General features: G+C 32.5%; 1 long non-coding RNA gene across 7 annotated transcripts; it reads right to left on the bottom strand.

The window, feature by feature from the left end:
• Positions 1 to 6,237: 6,237 nt before the first annotated feature.
• Positions 6,238 to 20,401, bottom strand: LOC120078270. Of its 7 annotated transcripts, XR_005481968.1 has the most exons (5): positions 19,873 to 20,401; positions 15,538 to 15,967; positions 14,943 to 15,404; positions 10,983 to 11,276; positions 6,241 to 6,929 (listed from the first exon to the last, which is right to left on the bottom strand). It is a non-coding gene; the product is annotated as an uncharacterized LOC120078270 (long non-coding RNA). The 7 variants fall into 7 exon arrangements; XR_005481971.1 differs by lacking the exon at positions 10,983 to 11,276 and having other exon boundaries at positions 6,238 to 6,929; XR_005481967.1 differs by lacking the exon at positions 6,241 to 6,929 and having other exon boundaries at positions 10,810 to 11,276.
• Positions 20,402 to 21,900: the final 1,499 nt, after the last annotated feature.

The following is a 21,900-nucleotide window of genomic DNA, read 5'->3' on the forward strand; positions in this document are numbered from 1 at the left end:
GAGCTCTGCTCTAATCATTGGAAACTCTTTGCTTAATTTAAATAATGTTCTGTTTGATCCTGAAATTACTAAGAACTTAGTTAGTGTATCAAAACTTGCTCAAGACAACTCTGTTTATGTTGAACTTCACGATTGTTATTGTCTTATAAAAGACAAAGCTACGGGTCAAGTGGTTTTAAAGGGAACCCTTAAAAATGGACTATACCAACTGAACGAGGTTGCTGCATTCAAGTTTGAAAATATCACTGAGAAAAAGTTAAAACATAAGATAGTTAAGAACAAAAATAAGGATATTCTATCAGCATTTGTTCATTCCAAAAACAGAGTTAATAGTGTTGTATCAAAGGATATCTAGCACCGTCATTTAGGCCACCTATCTTCACGAGTTTTTTATTTATAGTCAAAGGATGTAATCTGTCATTTAAAACTAATAAAACTTCTGAATTTTGCTCAACGTGTCAGTTAGGGAAATCTCATTTATTGTTGTTTCCCAACTCTACCTCTCGTGCATCAAAACAATTTGAACTTGTACATACCGACGTATGGGGTCCAACTCCAATGCTATCCACTGATGGTTTCAGATACTACATTTTGTTCCTTAATGATTTCAGCAGATTAATTTGGGTTTATCCCTCAAAATTAAAGAGTGATATTTTGATAGCCTTCAAACATTTCTTAAACATGGTGAAAATTCAATTTAATCTAGGAGTGAAGACTCTACAGTTTGATAATGGAGGAGAATACATACGAATTCAACAACTATGCGAACAGTTAGGCATTGGAAAAAGACCATCTTGCCCTCATACATCTGAACAAAATGGAAGAGCTGAGAGAAAACATAGACAACTTGTGGAAACTAGCCTCACCTTAATGGCCTAAGCCTCTATACAATTAGATTTCTGGTGGGATGCATTTGTTATAACAACTCAATTGATTAATTACCTTTCCACACCATTCCTCTCTGGTAAGCATAAATGAAGGTTCTATTAAAGAAAAAATTAAATGAGTATTATCTACGTATATTTGGATTTCCCTGTTTTCCCTACCTTCGTCCCTATCAACATCATAAATTTGACTTTCATTATGAAAATTGTTTATTTGAGACCAAGCCTCTCACATAAAGGATATAAGTGCATCAACAATAGTTGTAGAATCTTTATTTCCAGGCACGTAATATTCAATGAAGCAGAATTTCCTTTCTCCACTGGATTTCGTCAGCCCAAAACTAGAGATCAGCCCACCTCCAACCTGCCAACCAATTCCTCAACTTGGCCTGATAAACCACATTTACCCTTAACTTCACTTGCAGCCCCAAACCAAATCCCCCAATCAATTCCCAACTCAAGCCCATCATCATCTTTAGGTCCATCTGAACCCATTAGCCACCCATCCTCCACAAATATTCATATGGACCAATCATTTCTCTCTCCTTCTGGCCCAAGTTGTCAGCCCACTACTTCACATGAGACATCATCCACTTCTAATCCTTCAACCTCGTGTCAAAACTTCCTTCCATCAAGTCATTCCTCCCCAACAATATCTTCTGACTCGTCTTAGTCTCAATCACTTCCCTCACCTCCGTCTACCAACCCTATTCCCCACACATCTCATCAGATGATCCCAAACCCTATTCAGCCTTCTCGCCTGATGATCACAAGAGTGAAGGCTGGAATATTCAAGCCCTAGGTGTGAGTTTCTAAAGTCTCTCACGACTGGACCTCAATGGAACCAATGCGCATCTCTGATGCCTTATCCACACCTTAGTGGAAGGCCACCATGGACGATGAGCATCAAGCCCTTCTACGAAATCAAACCTAGAACCTTGTTCCTCCTCCATCTAATCAGAACATCATTGGAAATAAAGGGATATTTCGAATAATTCAAAATGCGGATGGATCAGTTCAACGATACAAAGCAGGACTCGTTGCTAAAGGTTTTCATCAGACTCCGGGTATAGATTTCTTTGAAATATTTAGTCTTTTTTTTAAGGCTTCAACTATAAGTGTGGTTCTCAGCCTCACTGTCTCAAATCAGTGGGTGATTCGTCAACTCGACTTTTCAATAATGCCTTCCTAAAAAAAAAAACTTGATGAAGAGGTCTATATGCGTCAACCCTCTAGCTACATTAGCTCCAACTTCTTTGACTATGTATGCCGCTTACACATAGCCCTATATGGCCTCAAACAAGCACCACATGCTTGGACGAATACACTCAAAAGCACACTGTTATCTTGGGGTTTCATGAACTCAAGGTCTGATACATTTCTTTTTATCTATTAAATAAATACCTCTATTGTTCTGATGCTCATTTATATTGATGACATTATAATAACCAACAATGATGGCACTCTGGCCTCCAAACTAATAAAATCCTTAGACTTGGAAGTTAAATTATTTTCTGGGTATTCAACTACACTATCTGAAATCGGGCATATTGTTAAATCAGACAAAATATTTTGACGATCTACTATTTAAGTTGGAGATGAGTAATGACAAACCAACTTCATCTCCCCGTGTTATTGGAAAACACCTATTCATTACTGATGGCATATTGCTTAAAGACCCATTTTTATTTGAAACACACTCGGAGCATTACAGTACCTGACCTCCACTCGTCCTAACATTTCATGATGAGTGATCGTTAACAGCCACAATAGTCGATCGTTAACGATCACAATGTTTGGTCATTAATGGTCACAATGGCCGATCGTCAAACTATCAAGATGGTCGCCTGTTGACGGTGACGGTTAAGGCAATCAATCATCGATGGTTAAGATGATCGATCACTGACGATTGATCACGAAGTCGACCGACGTTTGTTGCCGGCAGTCTTCGACGACCATTGATAAGAGATAGGAGATGAAGGAAATTTTTTCTCAAACCTATGGCATTCATTAAAAGATATATTCCAAAACCATGGGTTTGGTTTCTTAATTTTGGGAATTTTACTCCAAGTGTCCAAACATGGGTTTGGCTTTAAATGTCAAATCCCCCTAATTCCAAACCCATGGACCAAACACCACATGAGGGACTAAAAAAGTCCATTTAAAAAACATAGGAACTTAATGAATTTATAACTAAAAAACTCCGGGACCAAAAAGTTAACTTTTCCAAAAAAAGAGAAAAAATATTGAGTGGTGATTTGGAATTAAGGTCATGTTTACCCCAACATAAAAGTAATAAATGAATGGTAATCTAAAAGGTGGGCCCCAATAAATTACGTTTGTTGCTATTTATCCTTTTTCTATACTTGTACTGATACATGGGGCCTACTGCCCAATTTGAAATTTAAAAAAAAAAAATTAAACTAATTGACGAGTAGAGGACGATCAATCGGTTTGTGTTTCGAAATTATGTTATCATTACCATTACTACTACCGTTATCGCTACTGTACTATTATAGTATGACAAGTCTGCCACATGTATTGTTACTTTTACTGTTACCGTCATTGTTTAGAGTCAAACGGTCATGGTAACAGTAAATATGACAGATTCATAATTCTAAGTACACGTGATCAAAAGCAATCCAGTTACCTTTGCAATTCTAGTTCACTACGATTGATTTATCAACAAAACTCTATTATAATTACACCAATTTTCATGATGAATTAGTAAACGTGACCTAAATTACTTAAATCAACTATCAAAGCTACCTCATACTACATACTTGTTAATGTTTTTTTTTTCTTTTTTTAATTTTTCTATCAATAAGATGGTCAAGTGGTGGCTTATAATTTTACTTTATTTTTTTTAAATCATGAACCATTAAATTTTAATGGTTACTTATGATAAAGAAGGTTTTTCAAAAATAAAAAAATAAGAAAAAATATTTATACAAAATAGTAAGATTTAATCTTCTTTGATAGAGACTAACAGAAGTCCATCAGTTGATAGAAACTGATTGAAATCTATAATTGATACTATGTAATAGGCGCTAATAGAAGTTTATCGACATTTTTTTTTTTTGTTATGTCTACTATTTGTGAAAATTTTCTTATAATAAAAGCCAATAGAATAATGTGAAAAGTTTTGTATGATATTTTTTTACGTGTCTATAGAAGTAGGTAACGTCAATAAATAATTACTTCTATTTCAAATTTATTGAAAAACCCATATGAATACAAACAAATGTTTCTAGAAGGTGAATAAAATAAAGAAACGTTAACAATTAAAAGTGATGTTTTAAATGTATTTGAAGAGAATATAAATTAACAAACAAACAACAATTATTTATTATTGTTTTGAAAGCACAATCGAAAAATTGAGTTGTTTGAAATTCGAAAATATTTTAAGTGATTGACTTGGGAAAGATGAAGAAGAGGAAATTACAAAATTCTAAATTCTAACGTAATCAAGTGACGACAACTAGAAATGAACCAAAATATGTTGATTTGATTGTGTGCCCTTTTTCCTTTGCAAATATAGCAATAAACTCAAAATATTAGAAGATATAACACAATAGAAAAAGGATTTGGACATATAGTACAACTTACATTCAGTTCATACAAAGTCTAGTCATTGATAGGCTTGTATTAGCGATAACTTCTATCACCAAGAGTAAAATCTATCAATAATAGACTTCTATCACATAGAGAAAATTTATAAATACTTGAAGTCTATTTTTGATAAACTCATATTAATGATAGAATCTATTACTGACAGATTTTGTGTCCAAATCTCAATTATTCAACACGAGTCTTGGCCATCGGTAAGAAGGCAATTGTGCACACGGTGGCGGATCCAGGATTTCATATGAGGAGGGGCACAAAATCATTTACATGTAACTAATGGTGGATCTATAACCTCTTCATGACAAGTGCACATATTTATACAAAGTTAAGTTTAGTCCATGAACTTCTAGTTTTGTATCTATACATAGTTACTAAACTTAAAAAAAAAGTATCTAATAGGTTCATGAATTCCCGATTTTGTGCCTATTAAAATTTGCATCCAATGAAATATCTTGCATATTAAAAAATGTTAAAAAAAAGTTTATGTATAATAATCAATTTTTTTAAAAAAAATTAAGTTTTTTAATCAGACATAAAAATAATTTTTTCTAATAAAATGATTAATTTTTAGAAAAATTATTTTAAATCATAAAACTGCTAAAAATATTTACAAATATAGCAAAGTGTCACAATCTATCAATGATAGACATTGTTCATCATCATTTATTAATATCTATCAATATCTATCATCTATCAGATCAGTGTCTATCATCTATCAATATCTATCACTGATAGACAGTGACATTTTGTTATATTTATAAATATTTTGGTTCATTTTACTATATTTAAAACAACCCTAATTTTTAAACACTTTTAATATTTGTGACATCTATTATATATAGAGAATAAAAACTTTAAAGATTGATTAGACATTCCTTAGAAATTTATTAGAGTAAAAAATGGAAAGTTTGATGGTCATAATTTTCAAAACTTAGAGGCTATAAAATATGGGTTAGCAGATTCATTCTACATTACAAAGTAAGAAGTTATTGCTTTCTTAAAAAGAAAATTAAATAATAAAAATAATAAAAATATCCATGAAAAACAATCCAAATATTGAAACCTATAGTCCTAAGCATAAAAGGAATCTCCAGCGTGCACTAACAACCAATGAAGTTCATCAATGCAACAACTTAATAAAATATATACAATAAGATCACATATATTTTATATTTAATAAAAAAAACTATATACAAATATATATAATAACGTAATTTGAGGGGACATCTAGTCCTGATCCTTAATAGATCCGCCCCTACGTACACATTGAACTTGGCTATAAAGCCTAGACTAGATGTCTATAAACTTCAATCTTGGCTAAAAGAAGAACTCAACCTTGAAGATTCATACTCCATTTTCATTTCTACACAAACTCTGATCTCCATGATTTTATTTTGGATAAATTGTAAAAATCACCCCTAAAATATGGAGATAGTGGCAATTATTGCCTCAAACTTTCACTACAACAAATATGACTTATTATAGTTCTTGAACATAGCCTTTTTAAAAATAGGCTAAAGAAACTCTAAAAAAAAAAAGAAAAAGAAAAAGAAAGGGAAGATGTTAAAAATCAAAATTTGGAATTTCGTAGTTATCCGCCCAAACAAGCAAAATTTTGGCCGCCGCGCACTTCACCCCTTCTTCAAACAAACAAAACCCATATTTTCTTTTTCTCTATTTCTCTTCTTTCCTTTCTTTTTCTCTATTTCTCTTCTTTCCTTTCTTCGTCTCTCCACATAAAATACCAATCTTCTTTCTCTCAAATCTCAACCCTTATATTCTCAAATTAGAACTTTCAACACTTGAAACCCATATCGTTCTCATTCCTCTCTTTATCATTATCAACTTCGTGCAATTCCCTAAAATGTATGCCTGCATTCTACTTCGACGACTGATTTTCCATCGTCTCTGTCGGTTGCAGCAACTTTGGTGAGTGTGATTTTCCTCTCTTTACTCATACTTAGATCCATTTTCATTTTCTTTTTTATTTGATTTTAGATTTTCCTTTTTGCGTTTTTCCATTGGCAATTGATTACTATTTGTGTTTGGTTGCTGTTCGATTATAGTTTCTGCACTTGAAGGAGATTGAGCTAGCTAAATAGAATGCAATTATGTATTGGGTTTTGTTTCCTCTAATGGTTGATGATTCTGTAACTCTAGTCTAAAAATTTTATGCTAGAACCTGATCCTCGATCCGGTCCAAAACTCGATCTTTGATCTTCACTGTGAAGAACTCGATCCTTGATCAAACTCGATTCTTGATCGAACTCGATCCAAGTCTTGATCCAGTGTAGAACTTGATCCTTGATCGAACTCGATCCAAGTCTTGATCTGGTCCTCGATCTAGTCCAGAACTCGATGCTCATCCAAATCTGCCGCAAAACAAAACCCACTCGATGCTCCCCACTTGATGCTCATCTGCAAAATAAATGTTTGTATAAATAGATGCAACGTTTTTTCATATGTATTGTTATTTTGCATCTATTGTGTGTTTCTTTACCTCTTTCATTTTAATAAGTTCGTTTATTTGAAAAAACTATTATTGATTACTTTGTTATCTTGTGTTGTGGAATTTAGATTCTTGATTTTAACATTTTTTTTCTTTTTTCTCCCTTCAGTTGAGTAGTTTTTTACAGGCCAGGATAGAGGTATACAAATTATTCTTAATTTTTGAAAGAGTGAGGTACGTGATTTGCTTTTGACTTATTAATTAAAGGAGTTTATATTTATTTAAGACAAGTTTGTATAAATTTTTAAATTTCACATATTCTGATTTTGATTTAAATTTGTGTATGAGTAGGTGTTGTAATTAGTCATTTAGGACATGAATTTTTTTACTGTAGTTGATTGGCCTCAATATACTATCTTTGGTTGATATTGTTATCCAAATATGTGGGAATTTGGTTGCATCTTTAGTGAATTGTTGTGGTGCTGAATTGATCAATTTTTTTTGTGCTTAGTTTGTTGAAAGTAATAAATATTTCTAAACTTTTTTGTAATAAAAGTTGTGAGAAGTTGTATGTTTATATATTCTTAGAACTTTGTATAAATGTTAATTAACGCATGGATTTGAAAGATTTTTTAGTAGACAATCTATTTTAAAATTTGCATCAATCATGCCTATGCGTTCAACCTATGCTTAGTAATTATACTCTTCCTTCCTTTGCTAATTTTTAAAACGTAATTTTTTAAGGCAACGAAAGGGCTCTTATGGGACAACATTAACAAAAACAATTTTTTTGGAAGATTTTGGTATGAGAGAAATTCTAGGATTTTCAATGGAAAAGAAAGACCCCTTAGAGATGTTCTTGATTTATCCATCCATTTTCAATGCTCTTTTTTGGTGTAAAAGTCCAGAATTTATTGATAATGGTTCTCGTGAGAAAGGAAGTCATCACAAGATTGACAACAAATGTGGTTACGGATAAGGCATTCTACACCGATTCGAATAGGAGAGACTTTTAAAGCGAGTAATAACATACAAATGCTCAAATTTTAGTTTAAAACATCTTTTAGAGCATTTTGAATTATCGCTTTCTTATTCTTTTGATAACAATTTTCTTTTCTTCTCTCTTGTTCTACACTATTTCTCTTCTCACCTTTAATTATTTATTACTCTGTTTTTACCATGATTATTATTTATAGGTTCGTGACTATAGCCAAGAGTGGAATCTTTTTTCAATGAACCGCAGGTAGGAAATTAAAGTATTATTTTAGCATGTTTGTCATGCTTATTTTTTGCTTTCTTCTTAATGGGTAAACAAGTTACACTTTACTCTAATTTCAATCTATTATTAGAATTGTAAAACATCTCCATATTTTACATATTGTTCTGAATTTGTTTTTAACATATTTATTCAGTGTACCTTTGTTTCTATTTTATTACTATTTTCATATGTTTAGAGTTCATGACCATTGCTTATATTATTATTGCAAAATAAGTGACATTTATTATTTCAATGATCTATGAAGTTTAATGTCAAGTTATCCTTCCTAACTAATGCTTATATATACCTGTTACATTCAGAATAGCTAAAATGAATGATAGACTCATGAATTTAGAGGTAATTAAAGATTTAATAATTGTGTTTACGTAACTTTGTCGATTATTAATGAACCACATACTTTTAGGTTGTTTTGAGAGTCTAAATGACAATTATGTACTTTTTATATAGTTTTGACATTCAATTGTGGTTTTGGGAACCAATCTGATGCTAATTCACTTTTTATGTAGGTAGATGAAGATAAAGATGGAAGCTCAATTCCATGATGCTATAATCCTCAAAACTTGTTGAATTCTATATTTTGTGAACCTTATATAGTTGAAAATTACATTTGATATATATTTTGTATTATTGGATAATTTTTTTAGTTTCTAATGTAAATTGATTACTAAATTTCAATAATGAAAGGAAGTCATTGTATTTAATGCATACATTGTGAATTATTTCATATGTCTATTTAAATTAAAACAAGTGTTTGTAACGTAAATGGACATAATTTCAGTGTTGTTTGTTTTAACATAAGATTAAAGCTATATATATATGATATAATAATAGCCTTAAAAAAAGGTTATCATATTTCAAATAAAATATTAAGAAAACGCTATTATATAATAAAGATAGCATTGAGAGAAAGCTATTAAATGTTAAAGATAACTTTAATGACTAATGCTATTAGATGTTTTCATAACCATGTATACATGCTATATCTCCATACTCTATTATAGCATCCATTATAACGCTACAAAAAGCTATAAAAGTCCTAGCTTTTAATAACATGAGTTGTCAAGACCTTCGAAAAAGACTATGAAAGGTCTTTTATAACATTTTTCGTTAGCTATTCTATCCATTATTTCTTGTAGTGTTTTAATTATAAAAATTGGGCCCCTAAATTTCTGTAAGTGTTAAAATTGGACCCTCAAGCTTATAGTAATTATTGAAATTGGACCCATAAACGATTAAAATTCAACCCTCAAACTTATGCAAATGTTACCATTAATAAAATTATGTAAATTTCAAGGTCCTATTTGCCCAAATTTTAATGGTTATATAAGTTTGAGGGCACAACTTTTAAAATTAAAAGTTTAAGGATATAATTGTAATTACAATTGTATTTTAGAGATGATTTTTGTTTGGCCTTTTAATTTTCTGTATTTTTTGTTTCTGTCAAGCATTGTAGCCATCACTCTGAGTTCTTTCTATGATTTTTAACTTCTCTATGGACACCTAATTCAAAAGGAAGAAGGTGAAAGTCCTATTATTTTTCTTTGAAAGAGGATGAATAAGCTAGAAGATAAAGAAATCCTATGAGTTCTTTTGAGTGAAATTTAATTAGTTACTGTTTTCTTAATTTTTTAGCTTTATATTCTTGTTATTCTTTAAACTTCATCAAATTATATTGTTTCATTTTTCTAATAATAAAGTTTATTTTATACAACTAAAGTTTTTAGAACTTGTTTGGTAGACAATTTGAATTATGTTTTAGATTATCAGATTCATTTAGTAATATGTGTTTGGTAATTAATTTGGATTCTATTTTCTAAAACTGTTTTCTGATTCTATATCTAAATAATGCAAATTCTGAAAACATCTTTTATGTTTTAGGTGTATCTAAATTTTAAAAAATTTTAAATGTAAAGTTATATTATAAGAGATAAAAATATTAATAACTATAGTATTTAACATTGTAAACTCAATTCATTTTTCTTTGAGGTTAAAATATGTATTACCATGTATCATAAATTATATGAAACAAAATAATAATTATATAAAATTTTAATATAAAACATGTTAATAAATTAATTATAAATGCTACAAAAATTAATTTAATAAAAGTTTATTTCAATCAAATATTTAGTGGTAACTCTAGCTAGTGGAGAATATAAATTATTATCGATAAATGTCATATTTATATACTTCTTTGCCTTTGATTTAGTTAATTTTCATGCATAAAATAGGTCTTAAGTATGCCGTTATAACTCTGAGAGGTCCCAAATCAATCAAACTAGGTCAATGCATGTCTATATGCAATTTTCAGTACGTTTAGGGGTTTTCGGAATGAATTAGACCATTTTTAGTTCATTTGAGGTTTTTTGTACTTTTGCAGGAAAATGCCCAGATGCAAATGCATCGTGCTTTAGACCCAGTCAACACAGATTTCACAACTCATTATTTGTTGTTTATCTTTTAGTCTTTAATCGTTCTAGCTTTGACTCTAATTTCAACTAGGGCTCGAAGGAACGTGGATTTTGGTCATCACCCAATCACTTTGAATCTATAAGGTGGAGAAGTCATCAAGGAAGAATGTAAAGGAACTCTTATCAAAGAGAACTTATAAGCGGAAGCAAAATCGTTTCAAATTCATTGTGACAGAATTACAAGCATTTACAAACATACAAACTAGTTATGCATCTTCTATCAAATTACTGCGTACTTTAGAAATTAAATACAAAAATAACGAGAGACATACCTTTGAAGAACGTTTCTTCTAACTTTTTCTCGCTCTCGTGGAGTCTGGTACAATAATCTCTCACTGTCGCTTAGAACGCCAACCCGATCGTCTGGTCAACCACGAACAATTTTCTCCATGAACAGGAAACCTTTCAGACACCACCACTCAGTAACTTTGGTATTCTCGGAGTGAGAATCCAGGAGGTGTAGGCTCTGTTGGATTGGTAGAGTTTGGAGGAAACAACGATTGAACTCAACGACCAAGCAAGTGGAAGAGTATAATGTCTATCGTATAGACTTTGTGCTGGATCGTCTAGTAAAATTTTAGCAGGTACACAATCATTTAGGAAATTAGGCATGATTGTTTATACAATCGTTAGTGAAACTCACTAGCCATACTATTGTTTAGTAAAATGCTACACGATCGTTTATATAATGGCGCTTGTACACGTTTAGTCAAAAGCTTAGAAGGCTGTCATACAGTCTCTCGTGAGTTAAACGGATGGCTGTGTACTAAAAAATGAAGTGGTTCTTACAAAATGAAAATTTTTTCATTTTATCCTTCAGTTATGAAAACCGAATATAACCTCCCACTTTCACGCACGGTTAAGGAGAAACCACCAACAATTACCTAATAATTATTTTAATTATAAATAAATATAATGACTAATTTATCACATTATATTTATAACCTATAGTTTTAATAGTGCAACATTTAAAGCATAGTCCTTTTCTCCTTTACTTGATATAAATCATATTTATATCAAATTCCTCCAATTAATGTATCTCATGCATCATGTCAACTATATCATATATAATTGAACCAATTTAATCATATCATATATCAAACTTCCTCTTGTCAGTTTGAACACTTCAAACTGACCCAAAAACTTATTCTCAACTTGAATCCATTGAGCTACCAAGGGGACCTTATGAACCTGTAACTTGAAGCTCCAATAGTACGTGAATATCTGACTAAACTCTTTAGTCGCGAGATCTATCATCCATTAACTGTCGGGCACTCCACTAAAGATCGAAAAATGCACTCTTCTCACTATAGATATATTTCTATGTCCATCAGATATAACCAGTCAACAGTATGATAACCTTTCACAGATGTTCGTATGTACAATTGAGCCAATTTACCGTTTTGCCCCTATAGTTACATCTAACTCCTTAAGTGTTGGGTTTTATGTCTTAAAAACTCGCAATTTGTGAAATAATAAACATCTTTTATAATCAATATACATGTTATTGATCTCATAAATTGTATGAAAGTCTAAATCCAATAAACTAAGACCCATGACTATTGTATAAGTACTTGAACTTTATGTGGAGACATAAAAGTGGATCGGGTTCGAGTAAATAGTCAAAATGATCTATGGTACATGAATGAGGTTGGGTACCTTATAATGGTAACACTATTGGATGTGGCCTACTCTGTAATTGTTACAAAGAGTTGTAAAGTGCTACATACGATGTGATCCTAATTCGTACATGTTATGACATGAGAAGTGGGGGCGTCCTATGCAATGAGATTGCATAAGATCATGACCAAGAAATAAGTCACTCTTACTTTATAATGTTGTTTACTGTTTAAGACTAACTATTTCGCCTAGATAACTTAGGTAACTCGATCTTAATCCTAAGCTAACTATGAACTTCTATTTATTCGAGATTGCCCTTAGATTTGCATAGGTGAGAGTTGGCTCAACAGCCTCGGCTCAATAAGACTCCCATTTCAGGTGTAAGATCGGATAGATAGCTGAGGACATAGGGTGCAAGATGGAATTCACGTCTACCCGATTTAGGAATAGAAGAAAGGTTGTTCTCTCAAGTACTGAATCCAGGTCTTGAACAAGGGGTCCCACCCTCTCACTGGGTTGAGAGAGTTTGGTTTAGTGATTGGATCACAAACCAGTTGTTATATTAGAGGATTAGTAGTACTTGAGGAATAAAACGTAATCTTGGGGGTAAAACATATATTTGACCCAGCCATTATTACGAACAACCTGTGAAAGGTCGACTTGATGATTATGGTTAAATCATGTGGACATAATATATCTACAGTGACGAGAGTGCAACTATGGGCTTTAGTGGAATGACCCCTTAGTTAACGAATGAAGATTAATTGGTCTAATGAGTTTAGCCAATTAATCGCAGATTGTTGGAATCCATGATCTGTAGGTCCGCGAGGTCTCCCTACTAGCTCATAACGCACTAGCTCTAGAATAGCGTGATAAGTTAATTTGAAACGTTCAAATTAAAATTAAGAGAATTAGTAATTATAATGAGATATAATTACATGTTTAATTTAAGAACTAAACGAAATAGAGAATTTATATATTTAAATATGATTTAAATATATAAATATGGATATGTATTAAAATTAATTTTAATATTTGATATTAAATTAATTAAGTTTTATTTAATAATTAATTTATGAAATTAAAATATTAAATTAATTAAGTTTTATTTAATAATTAATTTATGAAATTAATTAAAATTTTCATTTTTAAAATCAAAATAGGTTTTATAAAATCAAATTTTTATTTTTGAGATAAAATTTGAAAATTAGAAAACAAAACACTTAAATGGAAAATGTTGATTTTCCATTATCCATCTTTCAAGTAGCTCACACAAAATGCATTCAACCTTGCCTTGTCTTCTTCAAGCATGAGCTGCAACTCATGCAAATCTCTCCTTTGCACGTTGATCTGCAATATAATGAAGAGATTGCAGGAAAAATCGGGCATGCAATCTATAGAGAATTTTAGAGAAAATTCGGTTTGAAGAAAGGTTCTTCAACAAGATTACTGCAGTGAGCATTTCTCCTTCATCCCTTGATTCAAGCTTATTTTGAGTCCCACAACTCAATCTAGAGCACCAAGAGAATAGTGGAGAAGATCTTGAGGCGGTCTACAACAAGATTTGGAGAAGATAGCAGGTCGAGAAGGAGCTTTGAAGAAGTTCAACAAGAGATATGTCTTGAAACTTACTTGTTTTTCTACAAGAGCATGCTTAATATTTTATCAAAATTAGTGAATTTGAATGCTTAGATGATCCTTGTGCTTCCTATGTTGCTGATATAATCCTACATTAAGTACCATTGATTCCTCTAACGAATAATACATCATAGTTCTACTATGAGTGGACATCTCTCAGGCCTTGAGAAGGTGTGTGGCGCCACATCGTTCAAGTCCCAGAATCAGCCCTTAAGAGAGCAATTTATCTACTTACCCCTACTTTGAAAAATGAGTGAATTCCATCTTATGTAGCTGAGTTCCCAACTCCCTAATCAGACGAATCTCCAAAGTGGTAGGTTAGAGTAGAATTTACCTTGAGAAAGGTTGAATTCATTCAAGAGGGCATCTTAGTTGTGTAGGCTTGAGTCAAAGATCATTGTTAATGTTTCTTCAGCCCGTTTTCTTTTAGTTCTTCATTGTTTTTTTTTATTCAATTTATTTCATTTCTTGAATTGCTACATTTTAACCCATAAAATTTGATTTAGTGACGTTTGTTCATCCTAAATCTACTTATGGGCTTATTTTTTAAGGGATTCATTCATGTAGATGCCCTAAGGATTATATGGCTTAAGCAAATGCGTCCCCATTATATTGCATTCATACTTTCTATTTCTTTTGTTGAAATATTATTGTCCTGCTAGGTTAAATTGACGTATAAGCGAAATTTACAAAAGAATATGAGACTAAACCCTAGACATAGGTTGTCACGTGCTCTTTGATATAAGACAACCATAAGACTAAGAGATTGCATGAATTCGTCTAAGATTCAATTAGCTATAGAGATATAGGATCAATTGCTTAGTCTTTTAAAAGAACTTTCAAAACAATACTGAATAAGAGTTTTTCTTAGTTCGCAGAACAGTGATGCAATTACGATGCAACCGCATAGCCTGAGACAGTTTATCTATAAGTTGAAGCATAACTTGTAATCCCTGTTTCTTATTATTGCTTACCTTTAATAATATTCGAAACCAACCCTCAAAATCACCTATTGATCCATTCCTAATTGGTTTGTATTGAACAACCTATTGAAAATGTGAACCAAAAACACCAAGCTCCTCTTTAGCTTTCTGTCTTCTTAGCCTCTATTCAAACAAACAGAAAACAGTTAGCAAGTTGTTACAAACTGTTTTCTGTTCCTCAACTATCTGTATAAAAATAACAGTGTAAAAAATATATGTAAGGTTTTTGTTTTCATTTTTAGTTATGAGAAATCAGTGAGTATTTTTAGGGAGGGAGCTATGGAAGAGAAACTTATCTGAGTGCTTTTGTAATCTTGAAGTCTTTGAATTGAAAAACTTGAGGATCTCTTTAAAGTAGATGTAGGTGGAGCTAAATCACTGAACCACTATACATTGTTGTGTTCATCTTTCTTTCATCTCCTTGAATTTTTTATTGCATGTTCATCTTCTTCACTGGAAGTTAAGAGTTCGAGGATCAAAAAGCTTAACCCTCGCATGAACAGTAGAGAGGAAAAAGGTAAAAACATTTTCATTTAATTTTCTTATTTCTGACACAATGAATTGAAGTAAGAGAATGCAGACTTACCTTATGACATGTTTGCTGATGAGCAATATGGCCTAAGGAGCTCCACACACATTAGCTACCACCTTCAGTTTATGTTTTTGGTTCAACTCAGTAAAAGGTCTTGTTTTTGGGCCTGAAAGTTCCTTTCTTTTTGGGTCCATTTTTATCAACTGGTATCAGAGCTATATGATAGCTTCTTGGTGTTTTTGAAGCCTCAAATCTGTTTTCTTGAACCTCTTGAGAGATCATAGACCAATTTCTTGAAAATTTTGAGATAACACAAATCAGATTCTTAAAGTTCTTGGAATGGCCACTACTAAATTCGAAATTGAGAAGTTCAATGGAGTTGGAGATTTTGCACCATGGATAAAAAAGGTCAAGGTCTTTTTGATCTCACAAAAGGAACTGGAAGCTTTGGATAATCTGAAGTCTCTGCCTACCTCTTTAAGTGCTGAAGATAAGCAAAAACATGGGAAAAATTGCACATGGAACTCTAATACTCAATATTTTTTATAGTATTCTCAGACAAGTTATAAATGAAAATACTGCATATAAAGTCTGGGAGAAATTAAAGGATCTCTATGATTTAAAAAAAAAAAAAAAAAAAAAATCTTTCTAACAAGTTGTACATCTGAGAAAGGCTCTTCTCCTTCAAGATGAATCATTCCAAGCCCGTGAATGAAAATCTAGATGAATTCAAGAGACTTACAAATAAATTTAATCAATCCAGGGAGAAATTAGGAGCATAAAGTGAAGTTACCTTGTTGATTAACTCACTACATGACACTTATAAGGAGGTAAAAATAACTCTGAAGGATGGAAGAGAGATTGTGACATTAAACACTGTCATTACAGCCCTAAGGAGTAGAAATTAAAGTTGCAAGCAGAAGGAACGAGTGCTGGTGGTGCTGAGTCCCTATTCACTAAAGGCAAGAATCAGTTTAAGAAGAGCTCTTTCAACAAGAATCAGAAAGTGCATAAAGAGAGGTCAATCTTGAAATGCTTTATCTACCATAAGGAAGGGCATTTCAAGAGAAATTACCTTGAAAGGGGAAAGCATCAGAGAAGAGATGATAACAGAAGATATAAGCCATATGGTAGAGATGATTCAACCAGAAATAGAGACTTCAGAAGTGATGAACAAAGGAATTCAAGGGAGTATGGGAGAAATCAGAGGCCTGCTGGAGAGGAAACCTATTACACTGAGGTTCTTGCTGCTGCAAACAAGAAGGCCATGGACTCTGAAACTAAGGAGGGAGACTGGGTCTTAGACTTAGGATGTACCTATCATATGACTTCCAAAAGGAGCTGGTTTGTTGATTACAAATCAGAGGAAAAAGACTCGATTTACAAAGGGAATAACAATGAGTGTGAGATCACTGGTAGAGGCTCAATATTACTAAAACTCTTAGACAGTAGAGAGTACTTTTAAGAGATATTAGGCATGTTCCAAATCTTAAAAGAAATCTCATCTCTTTGGGCATGCTTGATAATAAGGGCTATACATTCATTGGAGAAAGAAATGCTTTGAAGATAGAAAAACAGGGAAGGACAATCTTTGTTGGAAAGAAAATTGATAGTCTATATGTTTTGAAGACGGTTAATCAATCTAAGTATGCTCTACTGTCAGAAATTGAGAAGGACAGTGAATTTGAGCTATGGCATAGAAGACTTTCACATATTAGTGAAAGAGGTTTAGATGAGCTCTTGAAGCAAGATTTGATTCAGTCTAGAGGCACTAAAAGACACAGTTTCTGTGAATATTGTGTGCTTAGGAAGTCCAAGAGAACGAAGTTCACAAAAGAGGTCCATTCTACCAAGGCCATCCTTGACTATATTCATGAAGAACTATGGGGTCTTGCAACAACTCCTTCCCAGGAAGGTTCCTGGTATTTTCTATCTCTTATTGATGATGTTTTTAGAAAAGTGTGGACTTATTCTCTTAAATCTAAAGATCAGACCTTTGAATGTTTTAAAAACTTGAAGACCAAGGTAGAAGCTCAAATTGAGAGGAAAATTAGATTCTTCAGAACTGATAATGGCCTAGAATTTCTAGGGAATAATTCTAACTCTCTTTGTGTTGAGTTTGGAATAACTAGACACAGGACAATAACCTATACTCCTTAATAGAAAAGAGTTGCAAAGAGAATGAATAAAACACTGATGGAAAGGGTTAGGTGCGTGTTGTCTGAAGCAAATGTAGCAGGGGGCTTTTGGGAAGAAGCTTTAGCCACAAAAACCTTTATAATCAACAGAAGCCCTAGTGTTTCTGTAGATATGCAAACCCATAAAGAAAAATGGAGAGGAACACCCCATGATTTCTCAATCCTAAAGCCTTTTGGATTCACTGCCTATGTTCATATTAAACAAAGCAAGTTAAAACTTAGAGCTATGAAATGTATGTTCATAAAAGGAGTAAAAGGCTTCAAATTTTGGGACTTCAGCTCTAATAGAAGCCTAATCAGTAGAGAAGTAATCTTCAAAGAGAAAGAGTCCTATACGGATTTTGAAACAGTAAGGCAATCAGCTAAGAAAGATCAGTTTGACCCTCTTTCCAGCTCATATGTTGAAGTTCATCCTAGAATTGAAATTTCTGTAACAACAGATGAACAAGTACAACTCTCAGATGTTCCAGGCACTTCTGAAGATAGAATTGAAAGGCAAACTAAGAATCTAGAAGACTATCTTCTTTCAAGAGACGGAAAAAAGGACCACCAGGATTTGCAAGGTTTGATTGCATTTATATTCACTCTATTGATAATGACAGTGAAGAACCTAACAGGTTTTAGGAAGCCCTTAACAGTGAAGAGAAAAATGAATGGCTTGCAGCTATGAAGAGTGAAATTGACTCACTAAACAAAAATAATATGTGGGAGCTGACTGATAAACCACTTGACAAAAGAGTGATTCCTTGTAAATGGGTGTATAAGAAGAAATTCTTGGGAGAAAACAATTAAGAAGTGAAATATAAAGTCAGGTTAGTTGCCAAAGGTAGCAAAAAGAAGGAGTTTTATTCAGAGATCTTCTCTCTAGTGGTGAAACACACCTTAATCAGGGTTCTTCTTTCTATTATGGCTTGTGAAGACCTTGAATTAGAATAGATGGATGTTACTACAGTTTTCCTACATGAAAGCTTGAAGGAGGAACTCTATATGGAGTAGCCTAAGGGTTTTGAGGTTCAAGGGAAAATTGAACTTGTTTGTAAGATGAATAGATCCTATATAGATTGAAGCAATCTCTTAAGTGCAGGTATAAGAGATTTGATGTCTTCATCAACAAAATAAATTTTATGAGAAGCCTTTATGATCCTTATGTCTATTACAAGAAGCTTATCAATGGTAGTCTAATCTATTTATTATTATTTATATGTAGATGACATGTTATTGGCAGGGAAAAGTATTTCTGAGCTGAATGAAATTAATAATTAATTGAAGGTTGAATTTGAAATGAAGAACCTAGGGTCAGCTAAAAGAATCATAGGTATGGAGATCACAACACAGAGAAGTAGAAGGAAATTATTCTTATCTCAGAGTCATTATACTCAAAAGGTGCTAGACAGGTTTATTATGTCTAATGCTAAATCAATAACTACTTCTATGGATCAACAGTTCAAGTTATCTGTCAATGACTCCCCTAAGGATCCAGCTGAGAAACAAACTATGTCTAATGTTCCTTATTCTAATGCCACAGGGAGTTTGATTTATTTGATGGTGTGCACTAGACCTGACCTAGCCTATAGTTCAAGTCTGGTTAGTAGATACACGGGCAACCCTGGCAAAAATCACTGGTAAGCTACCAAGTGGATATTTCGATACCTAGTAGGGTCAGTGAACATAGGTCTATTATATACAACCTTTAATGAACCTAAACTACTTCTAGAGAGGTATGTTGATCCAGATTTTACAGGGGAAAATAATAAAAGAAGGTCCCTAATAAGTTACTTCTTTATATTAGGAGGAAACCTTATAAGCTAAAAGTCTACCCTACAATCAGTAGTTGCTCTATCAACTACTGAGGCTGAATTTATAGTAGTTTCAGAAGTAATTAAGGAAACAATTTGACTACAAGGTTTAATTTCTGAACTAGGCTACATATAAGAATTAGTAGAGTTATTATGTGATAACCAGAGTGCAATCCATTTAACCAAAAATCAGCAATACCATGACAGAACAAAACACATTGACGTAAAGCTATTCTTTGTCAGAGACATTATAGAGAAGGGAACAATCAACATACAGAAGGTTAGAATAAAAGATAATGCAACTGATTTATTAACCAAAGCCTTACCAAGACCTAAGTTTGATCACTGTCTAAGTCTACTCAAAATAATAAACTTAAATAAAGGAAAATAATTACCGAATATTGAAGATCTTCAAGGTGTTTTTGCTTTAAGAGGGAGATTTATTAAAAATGTGAACCTAAAACACCAAGCTCTTCTTCAGCTCTCTGTCTTCTTAACCCCTGTTCAAACAAACAGAAAATAGTTAGCAAGTTGTTACAAACTGTTTTCTGTTCCTCGACTATCTGTATGAAAAAAAAACAAAGTGTAAAGAATGTATGTATGGTTTGGTTTTCATTTTTAGCTGTGAGAAATCAGTGAGTATTTTTAGAGAAGTAGGTGTGGAAGAGGATCTTATCTGAATGCTTTTATAATCTTGAAGTCTTTGAATGAAAAACTTGAGGATCTCTTTAAAGTGGATGTAGGTGGAGCTAAATCACTGAACCACTATACATTGTTGTGTTTATCTTTCCTTCATCTCCTTAAATTTTTTATTACATGTTCATCTTCTTCACTAGAAGTTGAGAGCTCTAGGATCAAAAGGCTTAACTCTCGCATGAACAAAAGAGAGAAAAAAGGTAAGAACATTTTCATTTCATTTTCTTATTTCTGACGCAATGAATTGAAGTAAAAGAATGGAGATTTAGCTTACCACATGTTTGTTGATGAGCTACATGGCCTAAGGAGCTCCACACACGTCAGCTACCACCTTAAATTTATGTTTTTGGTTTAGCTCAGTAAAAGGGCTTGTTTTTGGGCCTGACAGTTCCTTTCTTTTTGGGCCCGTTTATCAAACTCAGTCATAAAATAACTTAATTATTTTATTAGTCTCATGGGAGACAATATGTGGAATGCTTCGCTTTTACTATTTGCCACACACTTGACTTCAAACTCTAATGAATTAACATCCATAAGTATTGTGGTCATCAATTATCAAACACATTGAACAATTGTTTAATTGGAATACAAGTCGTTTTCACTAAAAAGCTTATTTTCAAATTTCTATTTTTAGAATGCCTACTAAACAAGTCCTTAATTTTCCTTTATTTTCGTTTATGCATTCTAATTCTAATCAACTCCTCGTTCTAGTTGTTATTTTTTGGTCTTCTTTTTCTAAGCACACTTTATATCTTTCTATTTTTCTTTCAATATAAACACTCCTTTATTTCTTCTTTATGTATTTTTCCTTTCTTTTAGAACTTCTTCTAGGGAATTCAAAATATGTCAAAACCCGAGATTTGAAGAAAACTCCCATATTTGTCACTTGTTGCTTTTGTTGTTAATCTAACTTGATCGTTTAAGTTAACATACCATGTCAAATCTGATGATATCGAAGGAATTTGGCCATAATAAACGGTTTTTGCAAAAGCAATATAGAAAAGTACCTAGACATAAGACTTAGCCTTTTTACTCTAGAAATAAGGCAAAATATACTCCTATTCCGACTTCCCCAGAGCCTCCGGTAGCACAGCCGAGACAGCGATGGGTTCTCTGCCCCTGCGGAGATGGAGCAACAGAAGTTTTGAGAATTCAAGAGAGACCAATTTAAGTTCTACATTTATTTATCAAGTTTCAATATAGAAGTACTTATTTAATTGTTTAGTCTTCTAAAAGCATCTTAGAAAGACTTGAATAGCTGTAAGACTTGGTTCAAGGTGATAAGTATTGAAATGGCAGACTACAAGCGCAATTCCAATCGCATACTGCTTAATATCCCTCTATGCTTGCAAGAGCAAGATGTGAGTGCATAATGGTTTTTTTGGGCACAACTCTTCTTTAGAGAAGAAACTGTTTTGAAACCCTCTTTCCCTCATTGATCTTTTTATCTATCTATTGTTCTCATTTTATTGTTCTTAGCTATTTCAATATCTTTACTTACTATATTTTACTTTATGCACACACCTAATCCAATCATCTTATCTCGGTTACTTTTGATCAGGCGGGCTTGTAAAATTGAATTCTTGTACTTCATTCTTAGTGGGATTCGATTCTTAGATATTGTCCATTTATACTATTTATTGATAGTATATGTTTAAACTAAGAGACTCGTCTCAACTCTCATCAAATTCTCAAGAAAGTGGAGTACACAAAAATTCGATTTTATA

This window comes from Benincasa hispida, chromosome 5 (assembly GCF_009727055.1).
Source record: "Benincasa hispida cultivar B227 chromosome 5, ASM972705v1, whole genome shotgun sequence".
NCBI lineage: Eukaryota > Viridiplantae > Streptophyta > Magnoliopsida > Cucurbitales > Cucurbitaceae > Benincasa > Benincasa hispida.